We start from the raw sequence: 20236 nt of genomic DNA on the forward strand, positions 1-20236 counted from the left end.
GAGAACCCTCAAGCAGACCCATTAGCTGAGCGCTGAGCCAGACATGGGGCTTGATACCCGGACTCTGAGGTCATGACCTGACCCGAAATCAAGAGCCAGATGCTTAATCAACTGAGCCACCCAGGCACCCCAAGAAGTGAGGATTTTGTTAAAGAATTTTTAGAAACTTTTAGATTTGCCTGCAATGCTTTACCCACATGGAAAAGGGTTAAGGGTACCTCCCTCATGTCAAGCAACTGACAGGGAGTTCAGTGGCTCACTTAGGTAGCTTGCTATGTGCTCCCTGCACTTTCAGGGTCAGAGGGAACTGATTTCTGATTTAAACATGAAAACTTTAACAAGTGAAAGAAAGACTATGGCTGAAGCTGCCTGCTAGGTGGCTCAAGAAAAGAGGCCTGCCTTGAGGATCTAACTCTACCTCACTACTAGAAAGTCAAAGACCCATATCTCCATGGAGGAAGTGAGGGCCAAGTGCAAGACAAAGCACCCTAGGACAGTCTTGGATCCTGCGCTATTGGAGGTAAGGAGACCTCAGCAAAGAAAAGTCCCCAGATGCCCAGGATATAAAGAAGGAATCACAAGTGCACAGCCTCAGGAGATGGATTCATCATCAAGAGAACTGCAACCCAGAGGATCCCAGCAGTTCATGAAACAGCCTGCAAGGAGAAGGGCCAACCTAAACATCTGCCACTGGAAGAGCAAGCCAGCAGATGAGCACTAGCCAATCAAGTTTGATCCTGCCTCCCACTTCTCTCCCGTCTCCCCACCCAACTTACCTGGTATGTGGGAATGGGGAGAAGATGAAAGAATAAAGGAAGAAGCTACCTAGCACACAGAAGATGCATTGCCTATGGATGAATTTTAGAGCTTTCATTCCTACCCTAGACTTCTCATATTCATAACTGAACCAAGACTTGTTTGGAGACTTAGGTACAGAGGACTTATTATTATCTAAGAGTGAGTAGCAAGCTCTGGGCACCCACTGAAATTTTATTCAGAAGCAGAAGAATATTAGTCCTACTGAGTGAATTTAGAAAGGCAGTTGTGAGAAAAAAGTAAATTTGTGTTACACCCTACCATGTAACACTAAACAAACATTTTATTTCCTGTGAAGTACCTGAGGTTGAGCCTATCATTTGGTGACCCAGAGCTCTACTGCAAGGAGAAGAAAGGCAAGCACTGCCTTGTGTCTTTATGGCACTTCCAAGTCCAGCATCTCAACTGACTCTCCCAACCCTATGAGGCAGCTGGATACGTGTGACTGTTCCCATTTTACAGAGGGAAAACCTGAGGCTCCAATCTGGGACTTGACTTAGCTAAAGTCTAAAAGCTTAAGCAGTGGCAGCTCTAACTTTAAGAATTCTTGTCATCCAAACTCCAGCTTCAGTGCTTTTTCTCATATATGCTATTTTCTTTAAAGGACAGGATAAGAGGTCACTTATAAATACTAGAATCCACTTCTCTTACATGATTGGAAATAATTTCTCAGTGAATAAAACTGAAATAATTATAGCTGTTAGGTTTTTTTTAGATAGCAACATCAGCTTTGAAATAAAGTCAAGAGCAGCATAAAACAATATGACCTCAGGCAGAGTAGATTAAAGACTTTTTCCAAATCCAGGCCGGTTGCTCTTTATAGCTGGATGCATTTTGTTTTTCTTCCCTTAAATAATTTTTGGTGGTAGTGTGTGTGGCAGGGGGTGGGGGGGAGGCTCTTTGATTACACTAAAACAAAATCTTGTGTACAAGCAACTCCTTTGGCATAAAGCACGAGGCCAATTATCACGTTTTTTTCCTTCCATTTTTTTCCCCACTGGCACAAAATCTAAGAAAAGCCTCAAGGTGCAAATGATTTGCAGTCTATTTAACATCGTGGTTATTTATTTTTATGAGAGCTCATTATTGCTCTTTACGCTAAATGATAGGTACATTCTTGGCTCCATTTCCCACTCTTTGCAAGCCCCAGAACAGTGGGGTTTTTTTCCTCTGTATTTCTAAATAATCTTCAATACTTCGTCAATTGAACATTTAACATCTCATAGATGATGTGTTGGACCAAGGCATAAGATCTGTGAAATCCAGTAGTCTAAGCCAGAACTTTGTGCCTATCTTATGCCATTGGAGTTATTTCTACTCCTATTTTCACCAAATATTCCTTAAGAGAAACATTTTCCATCTACATGTCCTGATCCAGTTCCTAGGAACTGAAAAAATGTTGTTGAACTATCCATAACCCTATAAAGGTCATGTTACCACTATCCCTTTTTTAAGACAAAGCACACTGAGCCTCAAAAAGGTAAAGTGATCTTCCCAAGTCATAGAGCTAGCTAAGAGAAAGTCAGAACTTGAATCCAAACACCCTGAGTTCCACTGTCTGTGTGCTGATATTACACTCCCTGTTTTTGGCAATTTCTTCCATAGAACCCTGTAAGCTCAAAGGAACAGAGCTATGGATATTTTGTTTACTTAACCCAATGAATAAAAAACCTTGTTTTTAAGAAACAGAACTCTAACTTTTTTCATGGAGGGAAGTTGTTTATGCCAATAAGAAAGAGAAGGGGGGATAAAGAACAGATAAGGAAAACAGGAAAGACAAAGACAGAAAAAGTGGGAGGGGATAGACAGAGTAATGAAGAGCATTCCATGTTATCAAGTCAAGTCATCAAACTGAGTTTGAACCTGCCTTTCCAGTTTTATTTACCACTTCATCCTATGCTCCCATTAAACTGGTCTATACTATACTGGCTATACTGAAGATAAGGAACTAAAAAAAAAAAAAGGTATTTGTATATTGAGCTTCTATCCTGCAACCTGCTAAATTCACTTATTAGTTCTAGTAGCTTTTCATAAATTCCACAGTATTTTCTATGTAGATGACCATTTCATCTATGAATAAAGACAGCTTTAATTCCTCCTTTCCAGTTTAGATGCCTTTTCTTTCTTTCCTTTTATACTTGTCTCACTGCAATGGCAAAACCTTCAGTACAATGCTGACTAGAAGTAGCAAGCATGTATCTGTATATTTTTAAATAACAAAAATAATTATTCTGCAGGTATTGGGTAAAGCCTAGGGAAGTTATAGGTGAATAAGAATCAGTCCCCAACTTAAGGATGTCAGACCTGGTGGAGGACCTCTTTTTAGTGGTAAGATGGACAACCAAATAAAACTCGAAAGATAAAGCAGGAGAGGTCCTTGAATAATAAAAGTGACAAAAGCAGCAATAGGAGCCTTAATATTTACAGAAGGATTGATATAGGCCAGGATCTGTTGAAGGTTCCTGATATATATTAACTCATTTGACTCCTACATCTTGTCCCCATTTTATAGGTAGGGAATAAGAGACACAAGAAGATAAGCGACTTGTGTCTTTATAGCCAGTGTTCTTAAGTGCTCGACTAAATTGCCTTCGTCTTCATTAACAGGTATTGAGTGTCCACTCTTTGCTAATTACTATGTCACTTTCAATTACTTTAATTATTACAATAATCTTGTTTTATAAATGAAGGAACTGAGGTTCATAGAGTTTAAGTGACCTCTCCAAGGTCACCCAACTAGCGCAAGACTCAAACTGAGGTGTTCTGACTCCAAATTCAATATCCTTTCTACCACCCTCTGATTCCTCTTCAAATAGCTAATATTTATATAGTACTTTGCAGCTTACAAAACTCATTATCACATTTATGCCTTAAATGGCACTTAAAGGAATTGAGATTTTATTCACTAGGTAAAGGAGAACCTTGGTCAGTTGTTAAGAGATGGGAAACTGTGAAAGACAGAAGAGGTGTTTCTGGAAGGCCAGGGCAGCATTGTGCTAGACGGGTATGCCAGGGCAAGTGCACAAGCCCAGGAGTTAGGAGACACTGCAACTCTCAAGAGGATCCACAATCACCTCTGAACCTATGAGTCCTTCCCTCCAAACTCGTTTGCCAGTCAGGAGAAGTCCTGTTTTAAATAATGTTCCTGGAGGGAACTCCCAGAAGAGCAAAGATAATAAAAGTATTTCTTATGTCACTTCTTCTCTCTGCATTTAACTTTCAGGAATACTTTTGTTAACTGAGAAGAGCACACCAAGGAACCATTATCACTGATACAAGGAGAAAACGGACGGTAGATTTCCTCAGCCATGTCCTGTCAGTGTCAACAATTTAACTAAACATATAATAGTCATAACCTCATCAGTGCTAAATTTTCTAGGTTTCTGGCACATATCTCTTCATCCCCCTCATTAAGTTTATAGAGTGTTCTTTGGTACATTTGCTCAGTACGAGGATTTCATTTTCAACTGGCATATATTGGAGTCAAATAGGGGAATGATTTTTCTGCCTTAAGTAGTTAGCAGAGTAAGAGAATATATGAAATGGACCAATGCCCAAATCCAGGTACTTGGCAAATAACAGCAGATAGATTTGACCCCATCCATCACAATCCTGCCCCATTCACCAGGGGTGGGTCCAACCCAGGTAGGCCAACCAAGCTAGAAATATGAACAGTTATTTTGTTTTCATTATCTTCCTTGCTGCATGCCCTGCATACTATCCCTGCTCAGGGACTCCCCTCATTCAGAAAGAGAGTCTTGAGGTTCTCATGAATACACTCCCACCAGGACGGTGACTCCAAACAAACTTCCCCAACCCAGATCTATCCCAATCCCCCTTCACTTTATCCTAATTTTAACATGTTAGCATTATATACTCAACTAGGTTAGATGAAAATGATTGCTACAATATCATCTAGGCAAATATTTAAGGGATAGCAAGCTTAATATGATTTCATTCTCAGGGGTATCTACATTTTAAAAAGGAGTACCCAGAGTCAGGAATGCCCTAACCTATAGATGAAGTTAAACTAAAAAGATAGAGCACTGCAGAGCTTCAGGGTGGGGGTTCTTCCAGCATCCATCAAAAATGCCCTGTGAGAAACAGCTAAACCCCATCAGCATACTTATACCTCAACTCTCCATCTGTCACATAGGGATATAACCCTGACTTTACAGGATTATTATAATATAGGGATATAATATGACCTCACAGGATTACTGTGGGGATTAAACCACTTGGTTAATCGTTGTTACAAACCTCTCAGGAAGCAATAAATTACAATGCAGAAGTGACAGGTTTCTAGTGACTTCTGAGTTTTGCCTTTTATACAAGGAACACACTTGATCTACCTCCATTGGGGTCTGAAGAGATGGGAAACCCCCTGCACATTGAGTCTTTTTCAGTCAGATAGGATTGTGACTTCTAGCTCTACTGCTTGCTGGGTTCAACTACAGATAAGTTATCCAAGCTCTAGCTTCTCAACCACCCATAAAAATACAGCCCCTATTTCTTGGATGGGCTGAAGAGAAAGCACCTTTACCACTGGCAGAAGAGACCACCTGGGACCTACTCACTAAGTGGTCATAACCAACACTGTGTGAACCAATAACTGAGCCAAGCACGTGCTTTAGGAAGAAAGATAAAACTTGCCACTATTTCACTTTGAACGAGAGCTCCACTCCCAACCATAACAAATCTTTATATTTTTATCTAGAATGGGTTTCATAGCACTTCAAAGCCTGCTGTCTTCCTCCCAGGATATTAAGGCATAGTGTAAACCTTCTTTCACTACTCTGCATTCCTAGTTTCCTCAGAATATTAGAGGTCTACTTGATTATCTATAAATAAATTCTAGATATTTGAGGGGTATTAAATTATGGGGAAATGAGGCTTTCATAATTCCTGATCAAAATGTCACAGGAGGATAGTACTGAAGAATATCTCAGGACATTCACTTTATTTTATAGTGTGGGGAACGGAGGACTGCACTTAAAGCTACATACTGGAGTTACGAAGCAGCTCTGAAATGCAGACCTGCAGACAGTGTATCCACTCTACCATATAGTGTCTCTTCCCCTCTGTTGTGCATGCCACTGGCACTAATGCAGTCAGGAGGTGCCCTTTCTTATAACTACCCTGTTTTGCCATTGTTCACTAGGAATTAATAAGTAAATAACATCCCACCCATATTTTAATCTTCTTCTTCCCTACCCATGGTTTTCTCATGTTTCCTCCTCAGATTTCAGGTCAGTGCTGTGAACTAATAGGCTTTTAATTCAACACTTTTGCAATGACCAAAGGAATGGATGAATAAATGGCTGCTCAAGTACGTGTTACCGGCACCACGGCGGTCTGTTTGTGGAGACGCCCATGTTCTCTGTTATAAGATACAACCACTAGGACACTGGGGAAAATGGGGGTGTGGAGGACAGCTCAATGGGCCACCTGCAGTATGTTCTGTGGCCTATAGCCAGTGTGCATGCGCTGAGAGAGAAAAGAGAAGGGACCTCGCCATGGGGATAGGAAGAATGCTGCCCCCTGCCAACCATCTCTGTGGTGGTGAGGCTGATGACAGCATGCAGAGCACACAACTCTGGCTGGATGCCAAACATCTGGGTGCAAAACCAAGCAACCAAGTTGTTCAAATCAAAGAAAATCTAATCAACAAATATTTTCAATGCCTACTATGCGCATTTGGACAGCTGTGGTTAGAATGGATGACATTTGAGTCTGACTCAGCCCCCCAAATTCCACGGATCTCTGTTCCAGATGCCTGATATATTAATTAAATATTCATGTCGTGAACTGAGCATCTGTTGGCATATGTTGATGTACAGACAAAACCAAAAGTAATGAATCATTTCTCCAGTACGTTAATGGTACCCTTGTCAAGCTCCCTAGAGTGAGGCTAAGGATAGTTTACCTCAAGCCACTGGCCATTTCTAAGACTGCTATCCCTCTTGCTGTTTCCTGCCATGCTCCCTCCCATAGCTCCAGGGAGATATTCAGGTGAGGACACCACCAGAGGCAACATCTTTCTAAAATCACTGGTTGCCTCTAGGCTCCAAAGCACTCAATGCCAAGAGGGAACCCTGTGCATAATTTGGCATCTGTGGTGCTCCAAGAACAAAGGATATAATATCCCTTTGTTTCTGGACATCCTAAAGTTAAAATGACATCTTGGCTGACAATTATGATTTTGCATTCTTTTATAAATCATGTTATTTCTGAAAGAACTTAAAGCAGGTGAATGAATAGTCAGTTGCCTCATTTCTGGCATTTCTCCTATGAGGACTGCCAGGGCCCTTACTAATATCACCACCAACTATTGCAGTCATGAAATGAATAAAGTCAGGGGATTTGCTTTTAGCTTGCTTTAGGCCATGTACTGTTTTCATTCTTCAATAAGAAGAAACAGCCACTGAGGTGAAGATGGGAAGACCTCTCCATATGTGATGGCGGTCTCTGATGTTGCAAGGTCCCCTAGCTGTTGTCAAATAGGCTTTGTACACACTTCAGTTAGTATAATGATGCTTGCTTTCCCTGCTTTCACAATGACCTCTAAGCTACTCAAAGTCATCAGGTCCTTCCAGAGGCCTCACCTCCTCGTGGCACTGTGGCACCAAGGACAAGGATCTGCACGGTAATTATGATGGCAAGTGTATGGATAAGAAAAGAGGAACCACCAAAGCCAGGCTTGCTCATAACATTCCCAAAGGGAAATTAGAGGTGAGAGAATCTGGACAATTAGGGGTCTATACCCTGGGGTTTGTGGACCCCTCCTTAAAAGTGTGAAATCGAAGACCCCATTGGTCATTCCCCTTTTAAACTAACCCTGCCCACTCAAGAGGGTGATCTCTGCAACTGGTCTGCTCCAGGAGCCACCAGGTTTTCTTACTATGCTCGGCTACTTAAGAAAAAGTACATTAAAAAGTATTTTTCTCAGGAACTTCACCTCTCAATCTCTGCTTCCTTTCCCAGGTATATGAATGAAACTTGACAACTATAGGAAAACCAAAAATTCCCATATCCAGGTATATGCTATGGATAAAATTAGGAAAAGACACCCCACTGGGAGGAGGCACCTACAGACACATAGCTTGACGAGTGGAGCCTGGGCCAGATTTTGATCCTGCTGACTTGCCTCCTTGGTTTATGGAAATCTGGTAGTACTTTCTCACCCTTAAACCCAGAAGCTGGATTAGGTTCTAAGTGATCTGTCTCCTCTCTTCTGAGCTCCACTCTGATCCCCTTTGCTATAGAAAACCTCCTAAGGCTCTATTCAAGAAGAAAGCTTCCCAAACTGCTTCATCAACAACTAAGGTTTCAACCCACAAGTCCGAAATCCTTTTAGAGTCTCAACCCCACCCCCAGCCCAGTAATGACCTCACAGACGAGAAAGAGTTTGGGAGAGGGGTGGAGTATATCCATACCTCCTCTTGCCTCTACCCACGTCCTACTAATTTCATTGCTTGCACTCTTAACCTTGTTCTACCTTTCTCGTTTGACTCCTTACTACAGTAGTTTTTTTTACTTTACTTTACTACACTAACTCAACTTTCTTGTTACTGACTTTGCTCGTCTGCCCCAAAGTGGAAAGACAAAAATTCTAAAACAACAGTGCCTATACTCTTCCCATGCCAACTCCTCTGTGGAATTTTGTAACCCAAAGATGACCCTAGCCTACATGCTGGAATTTCTTTACCACTGAGGAACTATTTCTGCAAAAAATTGTGAGGTTGTCATGTTCATTTAAAAAATAAGATGATAAAACACACACACAAGCCATTATTTGTAAAATGCCTACAGATGATGAAGAGGAATGCATACCAATATATACACATGTATGCAGATGAATGAGGGAACACATGTGTATGTGTCTACCCATGGAGGCCAAGACGAACCTTTCAACTGAAAAGAGTGGTTAAATACTAAAGAAAATGACAAGAATCAAGAGTGATTTCAAATTTCTTAAAGCTTTTCCTTCTACCACTCCCTCCAGGCTAAAAAAAAAAAAAAAAAAAAAAAAGAAAAGAAAAAGAAAAAGGTGTTCTCAGAATTCCATTTAAATTTGATACCTAAATTAGCTTCAATAAGCAGTCACATGGGTGGCAGATATGCAGGGGTTACCAAGCAGGGGTCTCATTGTGGTATGAGAATGATTGCTAGCTAGAAAGGGGGATTTTCTAGTCCTCTTCTGGTATTGCTTACCTAAATAAACTCTGACACCTCCACCCCTCAGTGCTTGATATCTTAGATTCTTTCCAGGGTTTACTAGTATTCTGTGGTTGTATTACTTAAAAGTTATGTGGATATTTAGAATAATGACTACCATGTCCATGATGACCACCAATGCCACCACCATTATCATCCTGACTTCTTTTCTTTCTAGAACAATTTGCAATGGCCCAGCTATATATGTACCTTAAGAAGTGAAAATTGATTTCCCCAGTTTGCAAGGAAGAATAGAGATAGAATTTTTGGTGACTTAACCGATAAATCTGGGTGGTGCCAATTTCAAACTTCACAAATGCCAAAGAGTCCAGTGCAAAACTGTCTCAAATTCTAATGATGGATGACCCTTCTAACTGGGTTTCCACAGTAGCTATCAAAGGTAATGGAAATTCCGAGAAAAACTTGACCTTTAGAGAGCTTGGGCTCTGCTCATGGTCCTGAGTTTGGTCCAGGTGCAGACTTTTCAAATGCTTTTCAAGTACTCCCTAACCTAACAATTTGGGACATTCAGTGCTAACTCAGGGTGTCTTCCTTTTACCACGAGCATGCATGCAACTGTTTATACTACATATGACTTAGAAAGTTGGACGTGTCATTCCTTCACTACACAAAAAAATTAGACTCAGCTTCTTTACCCAAAGATATCCTAAATAAGAAGGTCTTTTTTTTTTTTTTTAATATAGAACACTTCATGACTTTGCATGCTAACCTTGCACAGGAGCCATGCTAATCTTCTCTGTACCGTTCCAATTTTAGGATATGTGCTGCTAAAGCAAACACAAGGTCTATTTGAGAGACAGAATGATAAGTGGTAAAAATCACAGGTTTTGGAATCACACAGGCCAGCAATAACTTTAAATATCTATGTTAAGAGAGGGTAGCACCTGAGAATACCCAGATATATTTTCTGTATGGATTATTCTTCCCTTACCTCATTGGATACAGTTGCTGGCACATAGATATACTCAATAAATATTTATTGAATGAAATTAATCCATTCTCATATTGAACAAATTTACTTTCACTTAAAGGGGACTACATAATCTTTAAGTAATCTGATACTGTGGTCCTTGCAATTTCTTTAAGGTAGAGTTCTGGGTTTGAGATATTGGTGTCTTTGTCCCACCTCATCCATAAAGCTTCCCTGACAACTCCAGTCTACCTTACTCTCTTTTTTCTGACTCCCTGTTGTACTTATTTCAGGTTCCACTCTCTTTGGCACATACACGATATCTTATCTTGCAATGTAAAATGTGTTTCATAAACACATCATCCTTCCTAAGAGCCTATAAGTTCTTCAAGGGCAAAGGCCACGTTTGATATTTATTTTGTATGTCCCACAGCACACAACACAATATAGAGCCCATAGCAGGCTCTGAACAAGTACCTGCTAAATTGAGTTGCATTTTAAGGACAGCATTCCATTGCCAGCGATGATTTTGTTTCAGAGAATTATCAAAGGGCTGTATTCACCACTCATTTCACCCAAATTAAGCCCATGGGTCTCTACACTTGAAGTGCTAGTTAGGAAGCAGAGGATCAGAAAGCAGCTGCTTACTTTCAACAAAGAAGAGATTGCATTTCAGCAATGGATTGCAGGATTTCATGTATTAGTCACTAGCAACTCCTGGACAAACCCTTTGGTGTTATCAGGAATAAAAAGTAACCAAGATATATGTCAAATATCAATTTCCAATTACTTTTCTCTAACACATTTCTGCCACTTGGGAAAACTCCCAAGGGATCTGTTGCCCCTTATCAGCTCAGATCAGGCTTACCTTTCAAACAGTGACACTGGGCAGCACCCAGTGTAGCCTCAATATTACAATGTCCTTCTCTGACACTCACATTCTCTTGTGAAGTCTTCAATATTGGCTTACAATGTCACCGGAGACCTGGCCCAAATGTGGAAGGCCTCCTGATATTATACCCTGAGCCATCTGCATTGGAGTGGGATGGGGATAAAAAACACCTGTGGTGAGCTGTTGTCACTAAGGTTTCGTAAGCCTTAACTTACACTGAGATGTTGAATGTGGGCACAAAGACTCATGCAGCACTTTTGCATCGTCAACTCCAGCCAAAGGGGAAAGAAATAAGAGTCTTAACTTTGATACTCAAAACACAGAACAGCATTTCTACCCTCCAGATCACAGAAAGCAGGCCACAAACTAATTGAAAAAATCTTTGGTATTAGGGATGTTAAAACTGAGGATCTGCAAAAAGCCAGAAATCACATGTCCCCTTTATTACAAAGTAATGGGAAAGAATTTGGAAAAACCAGGAAACATCTCTGGGTTCATAAATCAGCCCAGTTGGAGGGAAACGCAAATGGCCAGCACCTGGAATGAGCCTTCATCTGGAGCCGGAGAGCAGCGTAGGCTGTACACTGTGATTAATGGCTTGAGTGAAAGGTCTCAGTTGAGGCTGAACAATTAACTTGTTCTCTCCACATCTCAGAACTCTCCACAGCATAACTATGTCTTCCCTGATTGTTCATATTTACTAAAACGCAAGCCAGTCTGGGAAGCTTCGAACATGTCATCGGACTATTTCTAACAATTGGGAGAGCCCTAGTGTTTGACAGGACTACTTTCATCAAATCATCTGTGTTGACTCTGCATGCACGTCTCAACCTTTCAGTTCCTTTTCAAGTTTAAGAACCATCTTAAAAGAGGCAATGGCATTGGCCTCGATCTGTCGAAGAGAAAAAAAAGTCAGCTCAGAGGATTGCAAATGGACAGCATATGGCCTGGCTTGTTTCTGGTCATTCCCAAAAAAAGTTCTTAGGGAATTGAATGTCCATGAGATTAATGGTTCCCTCCTGTCCTGCCTTTATCCTCTGGAATGGGTTTCTCTAATCTCTTTCAGACCCTCTCAAGCATTTACATTAAACCAATCACTCCTCCTGAATCTACAACCAAGACTCTGATAAGACCCACTAGAACCTAAGGAAGTCTCCAAACCTCCTTCCCTTTCTCCTGGAAGTAAATGTGTAGATGGGAAAGAAAGACAGGTACCCCAGAACCTCATTTTTTATGTGGAAGTACCCAAGGAGTCTGGTTTCTTCATTTGACCTTCTAAACCTGTTTCATTTGTGACAAATGAATGTACCCAAAGTGGATATGGCCCCACACATAGTAGGACTGGAAGGGTACCGAGTGGCTTGGCTAAGAACATCCACCCCACTGGCTTTCCACAAGAGCTAATCCTTTACCTCCCCTTTACAACCCCATCCACAACCACGTTTGTCAGTGAAGGCATCCTGCCTCCAGAAGATATATCAAACACAACAATAGTAACAACAATGATAACAATAATAGAAACAGGAACCACAATAATATGCATATAGTATTTACTGTGGGCCACAAACGCTCTAAAACACTTCACTTATATCAACTCATACGACCCTCACAACAACACTACTAAGACAGGTGTTGCTATTATATCCAATTCACAGAGATAGAAAGACAGAATAGTCAAGTAACTTACCCAAGATAACAAAGCCAGGAAGTGGCAAAGCCAGGATTCAAACACAGGTCTCAGACTTAAGCTCTTCATGCTATCCTATAAGACCCTATATTGTAACCATGTTCTCTAGAGGTATTGGTCCCCACCTACAACTGCTGATGAGATTAGAGAAGCAACCCTTCCAGCATAGCACCCACTTAGGAGTCAGGCTTGGTGAGTCCTGTTTCTGCTACACAGTGTGTCACCTCAAAGGAGTTCTGAGTCTCTGAGCCTTCGTTGTCCTCATCTGTAAAATCAGTATGGTATCAAGACCTACCTTATAAGGATTTTGTGAGAATTGGTGAGATAATGCATGTACAGGACAGCACAGTGCCTAGAACATGGTAGTTGCTTAATAATCATAGTTATGGTTATTATTAATCCGATTAGCTAATATTAACTAAAGCAGCTGGAGAAGATGAGCAGAGACAATCACAGCTTGGAATGTAGATATGAAAAAGCAGATCAGTGTGATGACCCCAAAGAGACTAGGATACTAGGATACTAAGAAGTACTGGTAAGTGATACCTCCCTTCCTGGTCTGACCCAATTTACACAGCCTCCAGGTTAGCTTATCTCCATGAAAGAAAAAGTTTAATTTTAAAAATCTACTATATCAAAAAACAAAAAGATGTCCAGACTGGGAGAATTAGAATATTCTCCCTGCAATTCTTGGTGCAAAAGCAAGACAATGAGGCATCCTTCACAGCCTCCTGTGGCTGCTCCAGCATCAGGCTTGGGGCTGCATCCTTCATTCTGCATTTGCTACGTGCTCTTGCCGACCCCTGACACACCACATTCTTGGCATCAATAAGGACTGGTGCCAGAACACACTAAATTGCCTTTGACTACATTTAACTGATCTAGTATTTTTTTATGATTCTTTCTTGTTGTACCATTTTTCACTTTTGACTTTATAATTCTCTGCTGACTTTAAATAAAGCGTTGCCGGACGACCCAAGGTGGTTTTTAATAGAGATTTAGGGGCTAGGCTGTGCTGTGGTTTGGATTCAGATTCTACTCCAGCAACAAGGGGAAATTAACTAGGTGGTTTCATCTCAAGTGCCCATTTATCCTCAGAATGGACAGAGAGTTTATCTTCTTCTAAGCCTTGTAATCATGACACTACGAAGTGAGTTTCAAGAAATTAAAAATTAGGTAGCAATAGCTTCTCCACCACAAAACCACTACACAGTGTCCTGTCAGCCCAGATGAGTGGGATATACAAAGACAGCAGCGGAGTCACGCGCTGAGTGACAAGGAGGAATTTAACCACATTCTGCCCTACGCCAAAGACAATGCTTATTCTCCTTAAGTTGGGGAACTCAAATGACCCCTACACCAGCTATGTCAGCCTGCCTCCAGACACTCCTCCCTCCTCTGTGCTGTCCCTAGTCCCCACTGTCTTCCGCCCAGATGAAACACTGGAAGCCAGCTGGCTCTTGATCACTGGGAAAGGTGACCTGACTAGCAAAAAACCTGAGTCAGATATGCAGTCAGTCCCCAAAATTAACATTTCTCTTTTAGAGGAGAATAATCTTAAGTTAACTGTATCTTGAAAATACTAAATTAAATTTAAAAATAGCTCAGTATGATCTTGGCTTTGTCTTGCTTTTCATGATCGTGCAATGCTTGCTTCATTACAAAGGGATAGACATCACATATAAACCACTGAGAACAAAAGCTTTCAAAATATCTGTGTATCCATCACCAAGCTTACAAATAAACATCTCTTCAGTGGTTCCTCTCAGATTAGATTTCTTTGCCTCCACTTACCACCAGTGGTAAAATGTAACCTTGAACTTTTTCATTCCATGGTTTTGTCACCCATGAAAGGACCCTTTTAAAATATCATTTTAACTGGCATTTTTGAACTTCATATAAATGATCTCATTCAGGAAATTTCTTTCTCTCCCTATTTTATAGATTCATCCATGTTGAATGTTACTCAGCTTTATATAATAAACTATTTGGGTTGTTTCCAGTTTTTCTGTCTGTTTTGTTTTCTCTTGTTTTGCTATTACAGACAATGATATGAATATAGTTCATATTGATCTGAACATGTTCAAAAGTTTTTTCTGGGTTAGTGTCCTGGGTAAAGAATTACTAAATGTTAGGGTTTGCATATATTCAAATTCACTAGATAGTAACAAATTTTGTTCCACAGTAGATACGCTAATTCATACTTCCACTGAAACAGCTTTTGAGTTTCTGCTGCTCTACACCTTTGTCAGCACTTGGTACTGCCAGATTTTTAAATTTTGCTGAATCAGTAAGTACAAAATGTATCTGGTGGTTTTAATTTACATTTCCACATTTAATTTTTTATAGATCATCACTGAGCAGTTTTTAGGTAGTTTGAAAAGAAATTCTTTGTTCAAAATAAGCATGAAATGCAGTGTTTATATTGAGTAGGTGTGATTTTATGGCTACACAGAAAGATACCTGTACATATGGGGCACCTGGGTGGCTCAGTTGGTTAAACGTCTGACTCTTGGTTTCAGATCAGGTCATGATCTCATGGGTCATGAGATCAAGCCCCGCATCAGGCTCCATGCTCAGCAGGGAGTCTGCTTGAGATTCTCTCCCTCTGCCCCTCTCCCCACTAGCACATGTGCGCTCTCTCTAAAATAAATAAATCTTTTTTAAAAAAGAAAGATACCATGTGCATAGACATATATGAGTGAATATGCCTATTTCTCTGTCTGCTATCACACTTACACTTACAGCAGGACTGGCAAGCTAGAGCTCATAGCACAAATCTGGCCCACTACCTGCTTTTGTAAATAACTTTTTATTGGAACTTAGCCATGCTTATTTGCTTATGTATTACCTAAGAATATTTTCACACTACAATGACAGAGTTGAGTAGTCACAATGAGGACCACCTGGCCTGCCAAGCCTACAATACTTACTATCGGGCCCTTTACAGTAAAAGTTTACTGACCCATGACTTAGAGCGTCTCTACTTGTATACATGGAAGCTCACATTCAACATGTCCCCTCGAATCCATTCCTGCCAAAATGCCATTCCTCTAAAATGGCTTTACCTTCCACAAAGTTATACAGGCGAAAAACCTCACAGTCATCTCCTGCTCTTGCCTCCTATTCACGTTTACAACTAATTAGTGAATACCACGCAAGTATTCAAACTTCTCCACACTAGACCTGTGAAGTCCCCTTCTCTACATCCATGGCCGGCCCTTTGTTCAAACCTCACATTGACTTAGGCAACCCTTCACCCAGTGACCCAGTCCTTGGTGTCCCCAGGTTTCACAGAACTTGTAAGACTTTACCACATTGGTTTGTTTGAGTTTCTGCCTGTTATCTCCACTTCAACTGTAAACTTTTTTAAGAGGAGGGGAGAGAAGACTTGGGAAAAGAGCTTTCTTGTCAGTATCATTTAACATAGTGGTCCTCAAACTGTTGTCTTTTAGGAATCACCAGAAAAGCTCGTTAAAAATAACAGATGCCAGGGTGTCCCCCCAGGCCTATTGAATCAGAGCCCTGGAAGGAGGTGCTCAAGCATCTTTCCCGTGATGGATGATCCTTGGGAGATTCTTATGGAGGCTTGAGAAGCACATATCTAATCAAAGCTTCCTGAACACTCCCCTTAGTTCTATCCCCCTCTACCACATTGTCCGTGCTGGGTAGCTAACACTGCGTAGGATTCCCCCACAGCTTTGCTTGGATACCACAGCTTCCCTAAGTTTCTCCACACTCCTTCAGTGGCCCAAATAAGCCTGAGTTGAGAGGATAATTGTATCCTTTATTTAGGGCTGAATTCTGATCTTCAATCTCTGTCTTTCATTCAATTGGTAGTATTCCTGGTTAATGACAGGATCGATCCCCTACGCTGAGCAACTTCACTGCTAAGCATATAAAAAATACGAATCTCCTGTTATAACTTCGCACTGCTTCCTTGTGTATATACCATACCACCCCGTACCTGCCTAAGGGAAAAGGCACATAAACATTTGGACAATGTATAGAAGAATTTTTTTTAAATTTTTACTATCTTCTTCATTTTCAACATATTACAGATCATTTAATATGTAAAAAAAAATGTTAATAGAAGGGTTAGACCAACGACGATACCAATAAGATGCTGCTAGTATTTATTAGAGATTTTTCTTATTAGACTTAATTTTTTCCTAAATTGCATGTGACCCATTATCATTATGCTTGGTGGATAATATAACAAAACAAAATTACCAGTCCATTTTACTCAAGGAGAAAGCCTAAGCTTCCTTGGGTTTTATAACACCAAGCATAGCACAAATTTAAGAAATTTTTCCAGTGCTGCACTCAGTGATTTTTAGGGGTCTATTTTCCCCAGAGGCATGTAAGTACTAAAATTGCATTGGATTGCGTTTTGCTCTCAGCGGGTGAGAAAGTGCATAGTCAATGGGTTATTTGCCATTCTTTATTTTCATTTTATGCAGTCACACGGAGGTATCTCTCAGGTGGTTGTTGAAGTTTACTAGACACTCAGGAGCCATCTTGTGCTTTCTCTAAATGACATTTATAATCTATAACTAAAGGGGTTGTCTATGAAGCCATTGGTGCAGTATACCTAAACTCTGCTTGTGTTAATTCAGGTTACAGAGACCAGATCTTTTGCTATGAGATTCCAATACGGGGGGAAATTGCATCCATGTATTTGAACAATATCTGTAGGTCTACAAACAGAGATACAAGGTCTGATTTAGGTGCTGATAATGACAGAAATTTGAAATCAGTGTATAGGGGATAAAGGCCTTCAGGACACGCAGCTCAATTAATAACAAAGGGGCTATGCAAAAATCACACCAGTGATTTTGCTATACCTTTATTTATCTATAATAAAAGGACTAAATTCTGTAAATGCAGTGTTAGTCTGCTTTCTTTCAACTGGATAGCTCCAATTAACCACCATTTTCATGCTTCACTAGGGCTCTGATTATGATGCTCTTAACAGGATTCCTGAAATACTGAAAAAGCCAGAAGTGCTTTTCTTGAATCATCAAGAAAAATTAAAATTCATTCAGTGTAGTTCTATTGTTAAGTGTATGTTATTGGGGGGCAGCATGGAACAGAGGGAAGAACACAGACCTCAACATTAGACCTGGTTTTGAACCTCACAAAGGATACTTATTAGCCCTGGGACCTTGGGTAAACTACATAATATCTCTCTAAGCTTCAATTTCCTCGTGTATGAAGTGGGGATAATATCCAGCTTCAGGAGATATTTCCAAGATTAAATGAGACCACGAACATATGTAAAATACCAGCACAGTGCCTGGCTCTAAAGAAACCACTCAACAAATAGCTATTATTAATGCTAACGTCTCCTTCCCATATTCAGTACATCAGTGAGCCATGCAATATAGGCATGTACCTCTTTACTTTTTTCAATGTCTCTTTATTTACCAAAATATTTGATTCCATAAATTTCCCATCCTGCAACAATGACAGAGTATAGAAAGTCTACTGTGGATTCTCAACACTGGATTATTTAAATTTGAAGAAGCAAAGGGACATGTTCAAAAAATCTATTTCTTTATCACAGTCTTTGGGAAAACAAAGTTTCCAAGTCTCCACAATTGTAATAAGTCACCCAAAACTCATGCCCTCTTTGGATCTTTTATTATTTTTTACTAATAATGTTATTTAAGTAAAATATTAGCATATTTTACTAAAAATTCAGATGCTGAAAAAGCTAGTCTTTTTGACCCTCTTCTACTCTTTGCCACTCCAATCTGGGTATCCCAGAAAGTAACTACTATAGGGGTTTTGTGTCCATCCTTTAAAAATTGTTTCTATGCATTTGTACACACATGTGTGTGTTTCTATGTGTGTGTGAGAGATTTTGTGCATTTAAATACATAAATTCTATCACAGTGTACAAATGTTTCAGACTCAAATGTCTTTTGCTCAAAAATACACCCTGAAGTCATTCTGTGTTAAAATCTTATTTACCTTACCTTTTTAAAAAATTTACCTTAACTTTTAAAAAACTGCTACATAGCATTCAATATCATGATTTACCATATTTTAACCATTCCTTTCCTGATAGGCATATAATTTGTCTTTGTTTTTTTTGTTAGTTTGTTTGTTTGGGTTTTTTTATTTGTTTGTTTGTTTTTTACCAAAAGGAAAACATTGCAATGAACATCATTCTGTATACTATCCTTTGGACATGTGTAAGTTAGGTTATAGGCTATATGAATTTTATTTTGGCCTTTTAAAAAAATCCAATTTATTTTAAATTATGGTTAAAAGTTTAAAAATAAATACAAGAGTACAATGAACAGTCTTTCTCCCACCCTAGTCTTCTCATGTGCCAGGTTTACCCCATCCATAGGTAGTCACTATTATCATCCATCTTTCAGAGTTTTTTAAAAAAACATGGATTCTTGTTGTTCCACCTTTTATGAATAAATAATAGTTGCAATATATATTGTTCTGTACCTTGTTTTATTCCCTTAATGACATATACATAGATTCTGCATAGATTCACCTATGAAGTACAAAGAAGCTTCCTAATTCTTTTGGCAGAGTTACACAATATTCTACAGACTGGATGTACCATAATTTAATGATTTTCAACTGATAGCTCTTTTGCTATTTTCAATGGTTAGCTAGCACATCTACTCTATAATAAATACTACGGTATATATGTCATTTTACAAACGCAATCGTTTCTAGGAGTACAATTGCTGATCTGTTTTTGTACTAGGCTGTTAATCATTTCATTACTGATTTCTATGAACACTTCATATATCAGAAACATACATAATCTATCATTGCCTGTGATGTAATTTCTAAATATTAAGTTCACTGTCTTTTGACTTTGCTTAAAGTCTTTCCCTCCCTATGTAAAATGTTTTTTAATAAAATCAATATATTTTTGATAGGTTTTTTAATAGGTTAAAATTTTTAATAGGTTATGGTTTTAATATTTAAAAAATATTTTAATAGGTTAAATTTTTTAATTTTTTGTTTTTTAAAATTACAGCTTTCTAATGGAGTTCTCTATTTTCTTTACGCACTTTTATGGTTTCTTCTTCATTTCCATTTAAAACGTTAATCCATTTGTAATCTGTCCTGGTGTAAGGTATGAGATATGGAACCAATTTTTTTTTCCAAATATCTACACTTTTGCCCCAAGAACATGTATCGACTAGTCCATCTCTTCCCTATCAGTCTGAGAAACCCCTATCATGTACTAAATTCCCACATGACACTGAGTTCTCAATTTCCTATTCTATTCCATCAGTCTGTTTAGTGATCTGTGTGCCAGTCCCACATTGTTTTAATTATTGAGGCTTTAGAATGTATTTGATATCCAGTAGAGCTAATTTCCCCCCCTCATTTTAATTCTTTCTCAGAATCATCCCAGCTATTACTATTGCTTATTTTCTCATCTAAACTTCAGATTCAATTTTTCCAGTTTAAAAGGAATAAAAAAATCTTTGGTAGTTTTATAGTTCATAATGAATTTACATTTTAACAACAACAACAACAACAAACCACATTGGCATATTTATGGTCTTGAGTTCTCCTGTAATGTGGTGGGTCTGTCCATAACTTCAAGCCTTCTTTTGTATCCTTCTAGAGACTTTTAAAGTTTTCTTCATGAAGATATTATACATTTTTGTTAATGTATGATTATAACATTCCCAATTTATTA

General features: G+C 39.3%; 1 protein-coding gene and 1 non-coding gene across 6 annotated transcripts in view; both read right to left on the bottom strand.

Moving 5' to 3' along the window:
* Nucleotides 1-20236, bottom strand: part of LRMDA (leucine rich melanocyte differentiation associated) — a 1014087-nt gene that overhangs the window by 164085 nt on the left and 829766 nt on the right. The window lies entirely within an intron of this gene.
* On the bottom strand, nt 9728-9834 carry LOC123783155 (U6 spliceosomal RNA). Its single transcript, XR_006777137.1, has one exon. It is a non-coding gene; the product is annotated as a U6 spliceosomal RNA (small nuclear RNA).

This window comes from Ursus americanus, chromosome 6, assembly GCF_024610735.1.
Source record: "Ursus americanus isolate L20-20 chromosome 6, mUrsAme1.1.p, whole genome shotgun sequence".
In the NCBI taxonomy this organism is placed as follows: Eukaryota; Metazoa; Chordata; class Mammalia; order Carnivora; family Ursidae; genus Ursus; species Ursus americanus.